The 18,883-nt window shown below is 54.0% G+C and overlaps 1 protein-coding gene across 1 annotated transcript in view; it reads right to left on the reverse strand.

Moving 5' to 3' along the window:
• Positions 1-498: 498 nt before the first annotated feature.
• The window catches only part of CEP112 (centrosomal protein 112), a 339,838-nt gene continuing 321,453 nt past the window's right edge, over positions 499-18,883 (reverse strand). The window contains exon 28 of the transcript XR_003506951.1: positions 499-741. The gene's annotated coding sequence lies outside the window, so the exon portion shown is untranslated. The remainder of the gene's footprint in view (positions 742-18,883) is intronic.

The raw sequence follows: 18,883 nt of genomic DNA on the forward strand, positions 1-18,883 counted from the left end.
AAGCTCGTAATGACTCCAGACCGTCTTCTCAAGTCAGCGGCTACAAATGTTAATAAAATTAAAGCCACCTGAGAGTTCAGCCTGGCGATCCTTTGAACGCAAGTCTGTGCCGGGTTATTACCCTCAATTATCTAGTTGTCCACTCTCTTAGCTTGGGGTTAAACTCTTAACTCTTCCCTTTGAAGTCATTATCCTTTTATCTATGACTGGACCAAGGAATTTTAGGACAATAATCAATGGAAACTTCATAAGAATAGAAGAGCGGGGAGGGGGGGAAAGGTGTGAATATCCCTTTAACTGTTGGCTTGCTCCGGGGAGGGGGTGCGGCAGGTGAGGGGCTGTGTCCCCAACTTGCAGGGGAAAAAGGAGGGGGACCCCACTCCAGCTTCCCAGTGAGCAAGGTTCAGCTCCTCTGAAAAATGAAGAAAAGGGATAATTTGGGGGCGACAGAGGTGCAGCCTTCATCAAAGGGGAAGGGAAAGTAATGAAGCAAAGAGACACAATTAAAGAGCGGGTTTAATCAGGGCTTTGATGTGTCCTGGTCCTGGCACTCCTCCAGGAAGTGGCCTGTGAAGGGAGCTGATCCAGAGGCTGCGGGCCGGGGGCTTCTCCATCAGGAGAGCCAGGCTCACCCAGGTCCTCACAGCAGGAGGACAAGAAATCACAACTTTCTTTTCTGCAAAAGTCCTTCTGGCCTCCTGGAGGCAGAAGCTCTTCGGTATCATTATGCTGCCTCTCTCCCTGTTTAAAAAAGAGACACAGAGACAGAGAGATGAGAGGCAGAGAGACGGAGGAGAAAAGAAAGACAGAAATAGGGGATGCTGACTAATGCTGGTGAGGTGTTTCATTTTCCTCTTCATTTAATCCCATTTGGGACACTTGTCTACACAGAAGAGATAAAAACGCTCAGGGGAAGAGCCCGTTGCTGAAGTTTCCAAAATGAAAACACGCTGGATGCAGGAGCCGCCTCTCACCAGGAGCAGCTGCCCCGCCTAGACATTGCACACACACACAAACACACACACACACGCCCACACGCATGTCCACACATGCACACAGACATGCACACACATGCAAGCACAGATACACACACATGCAAACATACTTGCACACACACGCAGAACACCCCCCAAATGCATACACATGTGCACGTACCCACCCACACGCAGCACACACGCACACAGGCACACACACCCACACGCAGCACACACCCACACAGGCACACACACCCACACGCAGCACACACCCACACAGGCACACACACCCACACGCAGCACACACATGCGCACGCCCACATTTTGCCGTTACAACTCCCCCCTCCTCATTACAGAAAGAAATCTCAAGCTGCTGAGCTGCACACACATCTGGAAAGCACCCTCGTCCACAAGCCGGGCCCTGCGGGTGATCTGGGGCCACGGCTGCCCCCGCCCCGGCAGAGCCTCCGGGGCTGAGGTGGGGCGGGGCAGACCACCAGGCTGGCCCGGGGCTCTCTGAACCCCGCTGGGGCTGCGCCTGGGGCTCTGAGTTTCAGGGAGGCAGTTGGGGGCCCCTGAGTCAGACCCGGGGAGCAACATCCGCACTTCTCGCGTTCTCGAACGCGAGTCAGGCCCTCCTGACAACAGGTGAGGGGCGCCCTGGGGCCTGCAGACCCCAACACTGTCGCCGACAAGTCTACTGGAAATGAGCCTGTCTTGAGCTTGCATTTAAAAAATGTCTCTGTCTTAGGTTTTTATTTCTTCTACTTATACAGAGACTCTGTGAGCACTCTGGGAAAGGAAGGCAGCAGGTTTGCAAAGCAGAGAGAGAGGTTCACATGAAGAGACGAGAATGCTTTTTACACCTTCTTCCGAGGCCGGCCCTTCTCTCCCAGGGACTGAACACTTCTCTGAGAGAGGAAACCCCTTAGCGCCCCAGTCCTCATTCTCTTAGGTCACTCTCCACAGCTCGGATTAAAGGAGCCCAAGGGTCGCTCAGGAGCACCAGTGGCTCTGGCTGTCCTGGCGTGACGGTGGGGTGGACAGCTGACCAGGGCCAGCCAGTGCGGGGTCACAGAAACGAGGGGTCCTTGGGCGGGGGGGAGGGGAGGCCCCGGCTCCATCTGTGCGAACGCACACACATTTCTGCGTGAGCAGAGGTGTGGCGCGTCCTGGGATGCGTGTACATCTGCTCCCCATTAGCGTGGATGCTAAAGTTAGCTTAACAAAAAACAAACTCCTTCAAATCAAGTGTAATTATTCTAGATACATAAAAGCTGCTTTCTAATATGATTTGTACAGACCCTGGAGGAACTTCTACTTGAATGGGAGGGTTTCATTTGCTTTTTTTTTTTTTGCCAGAACTACAACGGCTCAAACGTTTCTACTGTGAAGAAATAAAAGATGGAGCAAGCCCTGGAAGCCCGCACAGGCCCACATTAGGAACAGTAGTAATCTCGCCTCCTCTCTGCGGGATTTTCCATTTCCTGGTGGTTTTCTAATCTTTGCACGTTGGAAAGTAAAGATGCTTGGGGTTGTTTATAATAAGAGAGGGGCAAAAACTTATGGTGGGCGTGGATTTTTTTTTTAAAGCTTTAACATGCCCCAGGGTTATTCTAAAATACTTCTGAAAACATTCCGCTCAGTGTTCCCTCATCACAAAAGGAAGATTTGATAGGGAGTTCATTTCTAATTACTGGTTCTGAGAAGGTCTAACGCTGGCTTCTGATGTGTAGATCTGCTGGGGGGAGGGGGCTGAGCAGGAATGGGCACTGGGGGGCTGGGGTCCCGGGAGTCCAGCTGGGGGACCTGGGGTCAGGGGTTAGCCGGATTCTTCACAGCTCTTATCTGTCCTTTCCGCTGGGGTCTGCCAATAGTCCCCCTCTTATACCTTGCTACTTTCTTATGTGACAAACATTTCAGCAGCAGGAGGAAAACGGACGTTCATTACCAAGTGAAGCTAAACACAGATTCACCCAGGGCATTCTCTACAAGCTGCTGCGGGAGCCAAGCGAAGGGCCCTTCTTTCAAGCAGCTTTCAGAGGTGGGCGGCCAGGGCCGTAATGAGAGTAGGTGCCAGGAGCAGGCCCTACTGGAGGTGGTTTTGCTGGAGGCCGCGTTCTTTTAAATAAGCTTCCACCCGCCCCGGCCTCAAAGCAGAAACAGGCCTCAGTGTGACTATCAGAGGCTGTGTTTTGGGGTGCTGTAGCTGTACTTGATACACCCGCCGATTGTCTTCCAGTAATGTTCTGTGTGCAGAGACCCAGGTAAGAACAGACGGGGTCCTGTGGCCCCGAGACTGAGGTTTCCCGAGGGCAGGGCCTGGTCCCCACTGCACCCCCAGTCCTGGTGCGCCGCTGGCGGTAAGATGAGCCTTTTTGGGTGGTCGTGGGCACACGTGGACGGCTGCAGACTCGCTCGGCCAGGAGAGGGGCAGGGCATGGAGGGCCACGGGGCCTCTGCTGTACCAAGCTCGACCTGGCGGGGCTGCCAAGTCCACACAAGCGGGCTTATCCAAGGATGGGCAGCTGTGAGAGCCAGGCTGGGCCACCGCGTGCTAAACAGGGGCACCTACTGGTCAGGCCTGGGAGTGCAACCCGCTCCTATTAGACACTGCTGCCATCAGGCCAAAGGATAGGGGAGCAGGTTCAGAGGGTGGGGCCCCTAGGCTCTGGGAGCTGCAGAGAGGAGACGGAGGAGAGACGCCAGGCTCTCAAGCTGCTGGCAGAAGGCCACGGCCCTCCGCCCGGTGGAGCCTGGTCCGTGGGGTGGCTCTGCTCACCAGCACTTGTGACCCTCCCGCTCCCACCCACTCAGGTCATCCTGTCCGGGCTCCACGGCCCATCGCGAACGCGTGACAGACCAGGGCGACTGCGGGGAAAACGGGCCGGGCAGAGAGGAGATCAGAGTCACTGCCGTGATGCCGGATCAGAGTCAGGGGGGGGGGGGGCGGCCCTTCCCACCAGGATGACAGCAGAGGACGTCAGAGGGAAATGGACTCACGTTACAGGATCTCTGCCCACTGTCCCTCACCTGCCTTTGCTCTAGGGAGGGGCCGACGTGCAGCTGACCTCATGAGGCCCTGCGTGTGTTTCCACAAGCCCTCACTGAACACCCGCCGTGTGCAAGGGTGCTGTGCTCGGAGCGAGTGGGGGACCGGTCCTCCCTGTCAGCAGGGCCGGGTTGCGGGCCCCACACAGATATCAGTGTCCGCAAGCGCTCAGACCCTGACGACAGCGACGTCAGTGCGGCCCTCTGTGTTCATTTAGGTTCTGAACTCGCGGGTCCCGTGGGCAGCTCTGGAAGCAGCCCTTGCGTCTCCATGCCCCTCTTGTGTCAGGGCCATCTGAGCAGCCCACTGGCACAGACCACTGGCCAGCCCTGTGAAATCCTTGGTCTCTTAGTTTCTTCCAGTCTAAAGCGAAGGGTTAGACCAGATCATCCAACAGTCCACAGTCAGACTCTGAGCATCGTGCTCCACCTGGAGAGCAGGGAGCCGCCCTCACTCTGGAAGAGGCGGTGCAGGTGGAGTGGCGGTCATGTCTGTGCTCACAATCTCAGCTGCCACATCAGCACCTCACACACGCAGCTGCCTCCCTCATCAAAAGCCTGGGAGCTTCGGCAGGTTGGTTCCTTCCGCTTCTGGCAGGCTCCCCATTAGAACTGCCGGAGCTCGCAGGCCTGCGTGCCAGGAGTGTCCCCGACGCCAAGAAAACAAAGGGGGACACGACAGTCTGTCCTCTCTTCTCTGAGCACCCCCCCAAGGGCGGGAGGGAGCCGGGCCATTTGAGGAGGAAGAATAGAGAGACGCAGAGTGCCTTTTCCAGGACAGTCGTTGATGGCAACCCTTCCCTCAAGCTCCAAGTCACCCTAAGGCTGGCTCCTCATCGGAAGCTTCATGGGCAAATCTTTAGAGGAGATGATCTGGCATGAGCCTTAGTGTCTTAACATTTTTATGATTATTATTTCTTCATTTATATGAAAATATCTTCCCTGCCAACCTGATTTACTGGTAGGTCTTCTGTTGTTTGCAAAAAAAACAAACAGGGAGAGAGATTGTTTGGAACAGTTTGAAATATCTTTAAGGGAAGACTCAGATCATCCACTCAACCAAATAGGAGTCAACTCCTCTACAAATAACTTACAAAAACTTCTGTGGAGTATGACATTTTCAAAGCAAAATTCCTTTCTTTTTTCAAAAATACCACAAGCAATGCATTGAGTTCAGGGAATATTGGGCCAATCTACAATTTTTAGACTTAACCTTTCTTCTTCTTTTTTAACGTCTTGCAAAAACATGCTTGGAACTCTTCAGAAAAGCCTTTTCAGCTTGCAAGTTTGAGAAAGAGTCTTAACTGACAAAATTCTTGGTTCTTAGCCTCCTTGTGTCTTCCCTTGTCCCTTCCCTGGTTCAGGAGAAAAAAGATCGTTGCCCATTTGTTCACCAAACCTTTCACCAGGTTGGGAAGGGCCAGGCCCCGGCGCTGACTGCTGGCTTGTAGCGACCATACCTCCTAAGTGACTCATTGTTAACGCATAGCTTCTTGAGCCATTCAAAGTGAGCATCCCCAAACTGTGCTTATGGTAGAAAAATGATATCAATCGTAGTCCCACCCCATCCGCGTCAGGGCACATCAGCACTGTAAAGTCAGTTCTGCCAAAGAAATCAGGAATCTACCTACAGAGCGGCACTGGCGGCTTGTCAGCATGAGAATCTTACTGTTAAAAAGGTGTCCACGAGACACTTGTTAGAATGGGAGAGCTGGTGGTGCTCTGGGTACGACGTCCTTCGGGCCGAGAAAAAAATCACCATCTTGTTCTATTTTTCCTGAAGCCAGAGAAGCCCTCCCAGCCCAGACAACAGCCCCTAACTTGCTTTCTTTTTCCTGGCATGTGTTTTATTAACCATTTTCTCTGTTACTCGCTCTTGATGGCTCAGTGGGTAGTGTCATTCTTAGGAGGTGATCACGTCCTGAGAGATGCTGAGTGGGGGCAGAAATGCACACACGCTCCCCGCCCAGCGCAGCAGGAAAAGCCCCTCTGTGGTCCTGCCTGGTGCATCCGCAGTGGGTTCTAGCCAGCCTGGAGCGCTCGGGCCTTATGACAACATGCGCTGTCAAGGAATGCAGCTGGCAACAGGCTGGCGGTTTGCAGAGTGATTAATATTTCGGTTTCCCAGCCAAGGCCAGGCGGCTGCTCACCACGTCTCTGCCCCCGTCCCGTGACAGGCTCCCAGCCCAAATGCAGCAGTGTTGGGGGTGCTGTCTCAGAGGCCGCAGGAGCAGCCTGCATCACACCGTCTCAGGTACCAGCCTGGGCTTCGGTTCAGCCAGGTGACCCGAGTTCCCACCAGAGCTGCGCTACCGTCCTGAGAGTGAAGTTGGAGGCCCATGTCCTTGTTGCGGTCGATTGGAGCTCTTCTCTGGGGCTGGTGCCTCTCTGTATGTCCAGGGCCCAGGTCGGTCTCATGATACTAGGGGTTTGTGAATTTTCCTTTGTTTCAACAAATGAAAAACAAACAAACAAAAGGCCCTTCACTTGTCCACTAATTCAGCCGGCCAGCTGAATCCCCAAGGTCACGGCTTTGGGCCCAACGGGACTCAGTTCTGCAATTTCCCGGTGTTGTGAACCTGGGCAGGGCCCTGCCCAACTCGTCCCAGCTGAGGCCTGAGGGCATCCCCAGACGCCCCCAGCACAGCTTCCCTTCCGTCTGCTAGCCCCACCCCTGCTTGCAGAAACACAGGGGCCTGGGTGCTTGTCCTTCTGCGGTGCCCTGGATGAAGGTCTCCAAACTTTGTCCCCAAGGAATCTGTGGGCAGCGTGCTCACTTCTGAGGGGCAAGACAGTGGGGTTAAATCTCACGCCGAGGGGCTGGGGGTGGCTGCTCTCAACCGCTCCCCTCTCGTGACTCTGGCCGACTCCACAAGGACACATGTCACTGGTCACCAGGAGGTCACCACAATCCCCAGGGCACCAGGTGAGATGCTGCCACTGAGGGTGGCCCTCTGCATCGGCCACGTGTGTTGTAGGTTCTGCTTTTTCAAGATGGAGCTGTGAAATGAAGTTTGAGAAGTCCAACTGATGTGCAATTAGAAAAATTTCATCTTACCCTCTTGTCTCTTTGGTCATTCAGTTCAGTTCAGTTCAGTTACTCAGTCATGTCTGACTCTTTGCGACCCAATGAATTACAGCATGCCAGGCCTCCCTGTCCATCACCAACTCCCGGAGTTCACTCAGACTCACATACATCGAGTCGGTGATGCCATCCAGCCATCTCATCCTCTGTTGTTCCCTTCTCCTCCTGCCCCCAATCCCTCCCAGCATCAGAGTCTTTTCCAATGAGTCAACTCTTCGCATGAGGTGGCCTAAGTACTGGAGTTTTAGCTTCAGCATCATTCCCTCCAAAGAAATCCCAGGGCTGATCTCCTTCAGAATGGACTGGTTGGATCTCCTTGCAGTCCAAGGGACTCTCAAGACTCTTCTCCAACACCACAGTTCAAAAGCATCAATTCTTCGGCACTCAGCTTTCTTCACAGTCCAACTCTCACATCCATACATGACCAGAGGAAAAACCATAGCTTTGACTAGACGGACTTTTGTTGGCAAAGTAACGTCTCTGCTTTTGAATACGCTATCTAGGTTGGTCATAACCTTCCTTCCAAGGAGTAAGCATCTTTTAATTTCATGGCTGCAGTCATCTGCAGTGATTTTGGAGCCCCCCAAAATAAAGTCAGCCACTGTTTCCACTGTTTCCCCATCTATTTGCCATGAAGTGATGGGACCAGATGCCATGATCCTAGTTTTCTTAATGTTGAGTTTTAAGCCACTCTCCACTTTCACCAAGAGACTTTTGAGTTCCTCTTCACTTTCTGCCATAAGGGTGGTGTCATCTGCATATCTGAAGTTATTGATATTTCTCCCGGCAATCTTGATTCCAGCTTGTGTTTCTTCCAGTCCAGCGTTTCTCATGATGTACTCTGCATAGAAGTTAAATAACCAGTTTGATAATACACAGCCTTGACATACTCCTTTTCCTATGTGGAACCAGTCTGTTGTTCCATGTCCAGTTCTAACTGTTGCTTCCTGACCTGCATACAGATTTCTCAAGAGGCAGGTCAGGTGGTCTGGTATTCCCATCTCTTTCAGAATTTTCCACAGTTTATTGTGATCCACACAGTCAAAGGCTTTGGTATAGTCAACAAAGCAGAAATAGATGTTTTTCTGGAACTCTGTTGCTTTTTCCATGATCTAGCGGATGTTCGCAATTTGATCTCTGGTTCCTCTGCCTTTTCTAAAACCATTAGGAAGACAAAGAGTTGGCAGTGTAATGGGATACTTCTTCAAGTGAATGGCTTTATAAAGTTTCTGTTAAGTCTGGTGCAGGGTCCTCGCAGGGATCCGTGTCTGGGCCACGTATTAGAACAACCCGGAGCCTTCTAAGCGTCGGCGGGCCCCAGCCCCTGCCTGGGTATTCTGTCAGACCCGTCTGCCTGGGCCACAGATATGGGCGTGTCTCGGAGAGCTTCTCAGATGATTCTGGTGTGTGACCCAGGTGAGGGCCACCGTCCACTCTCCCTGGCTCCGGGAGAGTCCTCTCCCACAGGCCGGGCTAGAGCGCCTGCGCCCCGGCATTGCTCTCCCGCGAAGGGCCAGGTGGCCTCCTCCTCCCTGGCCTGTGAAAAGCTCGGCGGCCTCCTCCTCCAGCAGTGAGGGCCTGGTGGCCTCCTCGTCCTCCTCCGTGTGAGAGCCCGGCCGCCACCTCCTCCTCCTTTGCCTGTGAAGGGGCCCGCGGCCTCCTCCTCCTTCTTCGTGAAGGGCCCGGCGGCCTCCTCCTCCTCCGCCGCCTGTGAGGCGCCCGGCGGCCTCCTCCTCCGCCGCCGCCTGTGAGGCGTCCAGCGGCCTCCTCCTCCTCCTCCTCCGTGCGAGAGCCCGGCCTCCACCTCCTCCTCCTCTGCCTGTGAAGGGCCCGGCGGCCGCCTCCTCCTCCCCCTGTGAGGCCCCGGCGGCCCCTCCTCCTCGCCTGTGAGGCGCCCGGCGGCCTCCTCCTCCTCCGTGTGAGAGCCTGGCCTCCACCTCCTCCTCCTCTGCCTGTGAAGGGCCCGGCTGCCTCCGCCTCCTCCGCCTGTGAAGGGCCCGGTGGCCTCCTTCTCCTCCTCCTCCGCCTGTGAGGCCCCGGCGGCCCCTCCTCCGCCTGTGAAGGGCCCGGCGGCCTCCTCCTCCTCCGCCTGTGAGGCGCCCGGCGGCCTCTTTCTCCACCTGTGAAGGGCCCGGCAGCCGCCTCCTCTTCTGCCTGTGAGGCGCCCGGCGGCCTCCTCCTCCGCCGCCGCCTGTGAGGCGTCCAGCGGCCTCCTCCTCCTCCTCCTCCGTGCGAGAGCCCGGCCTCCACCTCCTCCTCCTCTGCCTGTGAAGGGCCCGGCGGCCCCTCCTCCTCGCCTGTGAGGCGCCCGGCGGCCTCCTCCTCCTCCTCCTCCGCCTGTGAGGCGCCCGGCGGCCTCTTTCTCCACCTGTGAAGGGCCCGGCGGCCTCCTCCTCCTCCGCCTGTGAAGGGCCCGGTGGCCTCCTCCTCCTCCGTGTGAGAGCCTGGCCTCCACCTCCTCCTCCTCTGCCTGTGAAGGGCCCGGCTGCCTCCGGCTGCCTCCTCCTCCTCTGCCTGTGAAGGGCCCGGTGGCCTCCTCCTCCCCCTCGGCCTGTGAGGCCCCGGCGGCCCCTCCTCCGCCTGTGAAGGGCCCGGCGGCCTCCTCCTCCTCCGCCTGTGAAGGGCCCAGCGGCCTCCTCCTCCTCCGCCTGTGAAGGGCCCGGCGGCCTCCTCCTCCTCCGCCTGTGAAGGGCCCGGCGGCCTCCTCCTCCTCCGCCTGTGAAGGGCCCGGCGGCCTCCTCCTCCTCCTCCTCCGCCTGTGAGGCGCCCGGCGGCCTCTTTCTCCACCTGTGAAGGGCCCGGCAGCCGCCTCCTCTTCTGCCTGTGAGGCGCCCGGTGGCCTCCTCCTCCTCGCCTGTGAGGCGCCCGGCGGCCTCCTCGTCCTCCGCCTGTGAAGAGCCCGGCAGCCTCCTCCTCCACCTGTGAGGGCCTAGTGGCCTCCTCCTCCTCCGCCTGTGAGAGCCTGGCGGCGGCCTCCTCCTCCACGTGTGAGAGCAGCCGAGGCAGCTCCGCCCCGGGAACAGTGAGGGCTCGGGGAGGAACGCCGGGTGCGGCGGCCCTCGGAACACGGCTGAGTCCTACCCGGACTGAGCGTTTTTGGTTCAAAGCTGGCCTGCTTCTTGATGGCCCAGGTCTCCCGATGAACTGCTTGCACCCCCTTTATCCAACCTACGTGTGACCACGGGAGGGGTGAGAGCTTCTGGCTTTTTTGGAGGTGACCCTTTCCCCTGGGAGCCCCGAGGGTTCAGGAGCTGCTGCCCCCAAGACACGATCTGCTTATCAAGCCATCTTGGAGCATTTTATTTCAAGCGAAAACGGAGCTGGGACGTTCTGAAGACAAGGAGACCCAAACGTGGGGATGAGGCTCTGCTTCCTTCTCTCGCGCGCAGTCTCCCGGGCGGCCCTGGGCCCAGCAACTCACGCCCCTCAGCCCTGCTTCCGTCCTCTTCAGATGGAAAATGGACCCGGCCACGGGGCGCGTCAGGGTCTCTCTGAAGGCGTCCGTTTTCATCTGGCCCCACATGAGGCTCCCTGGCTGGATGTGGAGGAGCCTCGGGGTCTTCACTCTCCACGTGCTCAGCTCTAGTCGCCTGTCTGTGTCCTGAGATTCCGTCACAGCGTCTTGAAGTGACAAAGCCCGTGAGACACCGATTGCATGAGGCAATCTCTCCGTCTCCCTCTTGCCTCCCTGGTGCCCCTGTTGGAAGACTCGCAGGAGTGAGGCCCTGCTGTCCCCGGGAGTGGGAGGTCTACTTCAGACACCTCAGGGAACGGGAAGGAAGTGAAGTCCACAGAGAAAGGATTTCCTCCTTTGGGTTCAGCAAGGCCTGAGGGTTCAGGAGGCATCTTCCTCAGGGACCCCCTCGGCCACTGCCTGGAGGGTGGACGGGGGAAGCCTGAGACCTGCAGGTGGTGCTGGGGTCCTGGCTCCCAGCCCCTCACACCCCTTACACGTCGCCCCAGAGCAGACGCTTGTGTGCCTCACTCTGGGGACTCTGGCAAGTGCTGCTCTTCTAGAAAGTGTCTTATCAGGTGGTTTATGAAATGAAGCTTCCATGCCTGGGAGCACCTCTTCAGACAGACACCGTTGCCGGGACAACCAAGGGCTGGACTTTCTAGATCAGGAGGTATGCAGAGAAATTAGGCAATGGACATTGGCCGATCGTGACAACTGTAAGAAAAGAAAGCTTGATTCATCTCAGCAGAGTGGTCAGTGTGTCCCATGCTCCTGGTGTGTGTGAGTGGGGGGTGGGGAGGAGAGCAAACCAGGGGGAAGATGGGCTTTGAAACTAAAAGCCTGGGTTCTGGACCCAATCTGCTCACTGGGGAGCTGATCTGTGATCTCAGAATAATCACGTTTGATCTCAGAAAATCAGTCAAACACTAAATCATAAATTTTCCATTTTGAAGGTTTTTTCTTCATGGGTGGAGTTGGATGAGCTTTCTTAAACTATGAGTTCAATGACATTGGACAGAAAAAGATGTCTTCGTGTCAACATTTGTCATCACTCCAAGGGCCTTGGAACTGTGTGCGATATCTGGGTCATCTCTAGAGAATAGTAACGGGGGGTGTGAAGGGGTGAGTGCTCGGGGAGATGGGCTCTTTTGGTTCCTTTCATAACTTTTCTGTAGAATTCTAGGATGCTTCTGAGCAGGCTCATCAAACGTTCTTCTGTACATTGACATCAAACCAACAAGCTTGTTCCCAGAAGTGCTGAGGCCTGCTTTGGTGGTGTGGAAAAGCTTCCTATTCTCGGGCGTTTAGCAGAGAGATGCCCAAAACACTGCTGGATTTGGGGCATATAAACTCACTGCCTCTGATGAGGGGCCTCAGATTCCTCCCTACTTTATAAATGAGCCTGTCACATTCTCTTATCACCTAGGAGCTGGCTTTGTGTACTTCAAATGCTTTTTGTATTTTTCAAAACTGTGCTTACAACTAAATAAGAAGTCTCCCTTTTGCTGAAATGCTTTATTTCTAAAATGTGGCCTTTCCTTTTGTCAATTCCAGAATCAATGCGTCACTTCTGCTTTTCTTACAAACAGTGAAACATGGAGACATTTTAGTACTCAATGAATTTTTTAAAAGAAGTGTTGCAAAAAAGATCTTTTTTTTCCTAAGATGCAAATGAAGTCAGAGGAAACACTGGCAGCCTTGACCTTGAATGGGTAGATGGTCCACGCTGCTGACTCAGGCCATTGTCAGTCTGTGTTTGGATGGCTGGCGGTCTACTCAGGTGAAGAGACGACGTCGTGGCGGGGAGGGGACCCAGACAGGCTGCTCACGGCAGCTGCAGGTGGCGTTTCTCTGTCCAGATGGCCTCAGTGATTTCTGACTTGTGACTTCTGTATCTCAATCCCACCACCAATTTGACACTCTCGTAATCGTTTTTTCTTGTCTGTTTATCTTGATGGTGCGCCTAAGGCACACAGAGTTTAAGTGGTGAGCCTGAAAGCCATTTCAACCAGTGCTAGACATTGAATTTGTCTATCAATACGAGCTCTTGTCTGAAGTTATCATGAATGATGCTTGCAACAATAAGATAGTTAATAACTTCTCAGAAGACACAGTAGAATTACACTTTCTCTTCTTTGTGGTCAGAAGGTATAATGCAAAATTCAACTATTCTTAAAGGAACACTCACAGGTAAAACCATTACAACCAAGTAGGTGTCAGAGTGCAAACTATAACTTTATAGACTGGAACTACTTAGATGCTGTTCCAGGGAAGTCATCCGACATCAGACTCTACTTACTTATGGCCCAGAGACTCCTTCCAGAAGATGAGAGCTGCCCCAGGTTCACATGCTTTTCTGGGAACAGAGTGCCCCTCTCCAGCAGGAGAATGGCGTGTGCTCAAGAATCAAGCTCCCGACAAGCCGCAGCGTTTCTCAGTCTGCCTCTAGCTGATGCTGTCAGAGAAGAGTGCCCCACTCCTAGGACACCAGCAGCAGGAAACCCCGCGTCACTGTCTGCAACCCACTGTCTGCAACCCCCTGTCAGCTCTGCAATGGACAAGCCAAACACTGACAAGCTTGAGAGCTGGGACCAGGTGCCAGCTTTTCTCGCCTCTGTAGCCAAGGGGTCAGATCCTGTTGTTGTTGATAGAATAGCGTCCAGGCCTCTCCTCATCCATGGAGGCAATACAAAATAGTAGAAGGAGCAAAATCAAAATGTTGCTGTTTAGCCGCTAAGTTGCGTCTGACTCTTTGGGACCCCATGGACTGCAGCACCCCAGGCTTCTCTGTCCTCTGCTCTCTCCTGGAGTTTGCCCAAATTCGTGTCCATGAGTCAGTGTGGCTATCTAAAATAAAAGTAGAGGAAGCAAAAGTGAGCGAATCAGGGAGACACGGGTCCTACTTTGTTTTCATGGGTATGAGAAACGCGGCCTTGAGCAATTTTCCAGACGTCTCTCTCTTTCAGTTTCCTCAGGTGTAGGTAACGCTTAACTCACGAAGTTACCGAGGACTGTGGGAAGATAAGAGGAGCCTTCATCTGTGGGACGTCTGTTGCGTGCTGGACTTTGTAAATGGATCACCTCAGTGAGTCTTCACACCACGGCCACCGTTTCCTCCATCTCGAAGGCCCTGAGCGCAAGAGCGGAGGCCTGGCCAGCACCGGGTGGTCAGCTCGCCCAGACGTCTGTAATCTGACTCCAGCACACCTGGGAAAGCTGCTCTCCAAGTGCTTTTCTCCGAGCTTTCTGTGATCTGGACCATCCAGTCCTTCCCCACATCTCTACCGACTGAAATCTGACTCCTGTTCCAACGACCAGCTTAAATGTCACCCTCTCCCATGGGACCGCATTTCAAAATGCTATCACTTCCTTGGAGTTGCCTTAAGACTTGGCATTTCCCCCGTACAAAGCTCTTGCCCTGCTCTTCTATCTTCTTTTCTCCATGTGTGCCTCATCGCCCCTTGTGGATGACAAGCTTGTCACGGGCCGGGGCAGGTCCTGCTTGCCCTGGGTTCGGCCCTGGGGTCTGTGGGAGCAGACGGGGGCTGAGCTCGTGGTACAGTTCGCAGGGGGTGAAGCGGCTCCTCTGGCATCACATGGAACCAGACAGACATCAGTCCCAGCGCGGGAGGCGGGGCAGCTCACCCCCCTGCAGGGAGAAGGCAGATGGTGACAATCACGCGGTTCAGGAGAAACACCTAACAGCAGGGGCAGCGGGGGTCCACGTGGTTTGCGGCCTTAATTAGCCTGTTAAGAAATTCTGTAAGAAACATACTACTGAAAAAGAACATCTGTGTATCTATACATGTAAAACTGAATCACTTTGCTGTCCACCTGAAACATCAGAGATTCCCTGGTGGCTCAGATGGTAAAGAAATTGCCCACAATGCAGGAGACCCAGGTTCAATCCCTGGTCAGGAAGATCTCCTGGAGAAGGGACTGAGAACCTACTCCAGTACTCCTGCCTGGAGAATTCCATGGACAGAGGAGCCTGGCAGGCTACAGTCCATAGGTTGGAAAAGTTGGACACGCCTGAGCAACTAACACTTTCACTTGCATTGAAACATTGTAAATCAACTATACTTCAGTTAAAAAAAGAAAATTACTACAAGAAAAAAATGCATGGATAGGCCTTTGAAAGTGTATGGATTTACCATCACACACACACACACACACACACACGCTCGCTCGCTCTCTAAATAAGAACGTAGAAAACATTTTAAAAGAAAAAAAAATTCCCTTAAGTCCAATTTGTTTGCAATCCACGTGCCCAAATGCATCAGTGAAAATGCTAAAGAAGAAAATCAGATAACAGAAGTGGGATCTCGGTCAGAGAAAGGGTCTCTGATGTTGGAAGAAATACCACTCTCAGCAGAAAACTGCTCCCAGATTATTAACTTTGAGAAGGAGCCGGTGGGGACAGATGGAGGTGACCCCCGAGGCACCATGCAGGAGCTGGGCACCCGGAGTGGGTAAGTATATCGTGGGTGCAGTGACGGGTCCTGGGCCCGGGGATCAGTTCTCCACGCGGACTTCACATGGGACTGTGACCCAAAGTAGCTGGGAAACATGAGCATCTTCACAGGAGCCCAGGCTGGAGCAGAGTTCACGTGAACGTGGAGAGAGCAAGCTCCGGGGCCGCGTCAGTAAGTGTCCCCCTACCCCCCGACCTGCGAGAAGCCAGCCTGGGAAATGAAGCTGGCTTCTGAGAAACCTCCGCTGACGCCAAGGCATTTCTGCAAAGATGCAAAGTTCTCAGGACCCTTGCTAGCCTGTTAGGAGAACACTTCCTCTTCTGAAGGAAATGATGTTTCTATTTTTCTTTCCAGCCTTAAACAGGCCCTGCATGCAGGCCAGAGCTAAACGCCACTCAGACCAACAGTTCTGACTTTTTTCAAAACATGCTGGTCACCAGTTTGGCTGAATTGTCCAGTGACCTGCAGCGGTCAGTGAGATGGGGAGAGTCAGACAGGGCGGGACGCCCCTCATGTCTGTGCGTGCTGGGCTGGGTTTTACACGTTTACGGCTGCCCGCACTCTCCAGGTTCAGGCCGAGAGGAGTGATGCGGACCAGCTAGAAAGAGTGGGATGAGCAGAGATGACTTGGTGGGGGCGAGAAGGCTGACGGGCGACCAGGAGGCTGATTGTTTGTTTATCCAGATGACTGGGCCCCACTTCCCCGAGCACTTCGTCAGTGTCTGTGGCTCAGGAAATGTTCCTTTGCAGGCTCATCATGTCCACATCCTTCCATGTGCCCAGTGTTTCCACGAAAGAAGGAAAAACCAGGCTAAGCACAGGGTCTGTGTTTTGGTGGGCCTTATAATGATACACTAGCTGAGATAATTACAATAGGCCCTGCATTCCAAGCCCCAAACAGAGGAGAACTGGGAGAATCAGTCAACGCTGGTCACGACCATCTTCCCATAGAGTCACAGAGGGAGACGGGGTCTCCCTAAATGTTCCTGACCCAAGCAGTGTCTCCAGACTGCTCACGTAATCTGCGGCTAGAAATACGACCTAGATCAACAGGATTCTTGGACAGGAAGGAACTTTCAAGTCCTCACCTAGGCCTGCACTTTTCTAATCAATGTCTCACAGAACTTAAAACAATAAAATATGCGGACGATGGAAAAACGCTTCCATGGATCCAAGCATTTTAGGAGATTCCAGGTGAAAGAGTTGGGGCGGGGGTCTCTTCACCAAGGAGACGGTAGTGGAATCTCTGACTTTGCCGAGGTCTCTGTCCTCTGCCTCTGGCTCTGGGGACAGAACCCGGCAGAAGCGAGGCTGTGCCCTTTCCGGGCCCAGGCTGCACATGGCCCTGGTGCTGTGGTGGTCTCTCGTGGGGGGGTTGTCTTGAGGGCTCCTCACAGCTGCAGGAGAGTGACCCATCGAGGGCTGGAGCCTCCCACGGCTGCGGCTCGGCTGACTGCACCTGCATGGGACCCCTGTGACCCCGGCCTCGGCAAGCGGGTTGACCCTCAGCAACCAGAGAGATGACGATGTCAGTGCTTCAGCCGCTGGGCCTGGCACATGACAGCTGATCAGTAACTATTTACTACATGGAAGCAGGAGTGACCGGCCAGTGCTGTAAACATGAACCTTGCAGAGGGGGCCGGAGCCTGAGATGTTTCCTGAATCTGACAGCTGAAGACCAGTCGTACAGACAGGGCTTGAAGGAATGCTGGTTTGAGAGACCCTGAGGTGAGAACGGAAATGGTGCCCCGTGGGAAATACTGGTCTAGTTGTGCCCATGACAGTGGGGCTTCCCAGGTGGCTCAGTGGTTAAGAACCTGCCTGCCAAAGCAGGAGACCTTGGTTCAACCCCTGGAGGAGGAAGTGGGAGCCTGGTGGGCTGTAGTCCATGGCGTCACAGAGTCAGATGCGACTGAGCATATACGTCAACACCCTTGGTGTCCTAGATTAGAGCCATGAGGCCCAAGTTGGTGAAGGGAGCTGCCTAAAGGAAATGGCTTATCTGTAGACCCCACCGAGGAACTAGCTCCTCTTTCTAGCTGGAGTGAAGGAGTGTGGGCAGAGTGGTTTCACTCACGGAGGCCCATTTAGCTAATAAATCTACCAGGCTTCTCACCAGGTAACCCTCTTGTTTTGCTCTGTGATAGAGTCTTTGTTTCCAGCGAGCTGTTCTCTGTAAGACTCTCTTGAGCGGTAGACTCCCAAAGAGGGTATAAGAGTATCTATTAGCCTCATGTCTAGACTAAGTTCAGTTCTGAAAACAACAGAATCTAAGGGAACATCTTGGGCCTTTGGCTTTAAAACATTTGCCTGGTGGAAATCTTGCTTAAAACTGAAATGTCTGGAAGAAGGGAGCTTCCCCTGCAGTGGATACTGGTGAGGATCCAGATTTCAGAACGCCTTCAATCTTACGTTTCAAGTTGCCTTTTTCTTCCTCCATGGAGAAAGAAATGATATGATCTGAGGGTTGATTCAGTTCTTAAAACTGTAGTGAAGAATGTTAACACAGGTCAAAACCTGGGATCTTCAACTTGTACTTCTCAGATATGATTATAGCCCATGCCTCTACTTCCTAATCAAGCCTCCATATCTAAGAGGCACTTCAGCAGGTGAACAAAAGTTTCATCTAATTATCTGCTTTTCCTACTTTGAATTGACCAACCATGTATCTCTTCCTGGCTTTATCAAAGGGGCTGCCAGGATGGAAGCACAGCCAATTCTAAGCGAGTGGTAGTTAGCAGACTCAAAATTGATCATGCATTTTAGTCCCAGTAACTTGCAATTTCTACACCCTTTGATAACCCACTTTAAAGTGCAAACCGCCTTTAATGACAAGGCTTAAAAGAGACGAACTTTCTGAACAAAATATGAAAGCCAAGAGGAGACAGTTCTTTTAAGGCCACTGTGGATGAGGGTGACCTTGTGTTCTGAAACCTTCCCCCCGCATTTTTGATGTTTTTACCTTTCCTTTTTACTCTGGGAAAGAAAGCTAGGACAGCCCTGCCTTCCGCAGATGGGAATGTGCTTCAATGAGAAGACTGCTAATTGTCAGCTCCAGCTCACGGCCCCCTCTCTGCCCCTCTCCGCTGAGGCCTTTAACGAGGCCATGCAGGGGTGTGTGCCGTCCTGCCAAGTCAGCCGCCTCGCGCTGCTCCGGGATGAGGTTTGACCCCAGCCCTCTCTCGCGGGCCACAGTCGAGCCTTGCGCAGGCTAAGAAGCAAGCCCGCCCGCCTCCGCCGCCTCCCTCTCATCCCCTTTTTCCTCTCTGGTGCCCCTGGGTGGCTGCCGTCTGGGGAGCTGATTGTTGAGCAGGGACACGGCCAAACCTGGGGTCAGAGCCCTGACGTGGCTTACTACGGGGATGCGGAGACGGGGGTCACACAGAGCCCTGACACGTGCTGACGACTGAGGCCGGCGTTCACGTGAACCCTTCTCCAGCCGACCCCTCGTTGGACAGATGTGCTCACCAGCGACACGGTGACCCCACAACCTTGCTCTGCTCAGCGTGGCCAGCCCTGCCTGTTGACGACGGCGGGTCGATGTATAAGGGCACAGATGCCTGGCTCAGGTGCAGAGCCGCTAATAACTCCCAGAAATGCAGCTGAATCCGGTGTCGGTGATGAACAGTTGATCTTCCACCAGACAGAAGAAAGGATGACATCTCAGACGGCTTTACAATGAGGCGCACTGTCCCTAATGTATTCCCTGGGCACTCACCTCCTCTCCCAGTAACCACGGAAATACTGAGTGCCCCCCTCAGCAAGGAATTTGCAACGGGCTAAGCGCAGTCTTTCCCTCCCTGTATCAGAGAATGTTCACAGGAACATTCGTGTCGGCCAC

The sequence above is a fragment of the Bos indicus x Bos taurus genome, chromosome 19, assembly GCF_003369695.1.
Source record: "Bos indicus x Bos taurus breed Angus x Brahman F1 hybrid chromosome 19, Bos_hybrid_MaternalHap_v2.0, whole genome shotgun sequence".
NCBI lineage: Eukaryota > Metazoa > Chordata > Mammalia > Artiodactyla > Bovidae > Bos > Bos indicus x Bos taurus.